Consider the following 736-nt stretch of genomic DNA (forward strand, 5'->3'; position numbering starts at 1 on the left):
CAAAGGGTGACGATCGTCCTGCGGGTGGGATCGAAGAGCAGACCGTCGATCGTCCTACGGAAGAGCTCCCCCGTCCTTTGACTCCTGGTTGCGAGTCTCCGACTGCTGATCCGGCGTCATAAGTGCTCCATGTTCGCACTTGCCGTGTTGAGGGGTCGGCTCCCTCGTGCTATCTTTCTTTTGCCGTGTTTTGGGGTCGGCTCCCTCGTACTTTATGCGCCGTGTATGGGGGTCGGCTCCCTTAAAACTTTATTCGTACCTTTGGGGGGATTAAATGAGGGGTCATTTAATGCCTTATTCTTCGAAACGTTATTTATTGGGCTCATTAAATGCTTTTGCCGTTTGGAAACTTGTGGCTGTTGGGACTTGTGCCCCCGTTCTATAAATAGTCTGTGTTTTCCTTCACTCCTGTCTTGGGGAGTTTGTTGTGCTTGTTGTTTTTTTTGTTGGAAGAAGAAAGTTGCTCTGATGCCGGTGACAACTAGGTCAGCGTGGTTACGCAGGGCGCGGGAACAGCTCGGCGTTAGGTCTGACGAGGTGATTCAATCGGAACTCGCCTATTACAACGCTCGCATTCAACGGCTAAGGGCTTACATCATTGCCACCCGTCGTTCGTTCGAGCGTTACTACGACTTCTGTCGTATTGACGGGGTTGTGGAATGTCTTGAACCGCTGATCGACGAAGGGCTCTTCTTCCCAAAGTGGCGATGGGATCGGTTGGTGGAAGAGCGTACCC

This window comes from Camelina sativa, chromosome 17 (assembly GCF_000633955.1).
Source record: "Camelina sativa cultivar DH55 chromosome 17, Cs, whole genome shotgun sequence".
NCBI classification, from domain to species: Eukaryota; Viridiplantae; Streptophyta; class Magnoliopsida; order Brassicales; family Brassicaceae; genus Camelina; species Camelina sativa.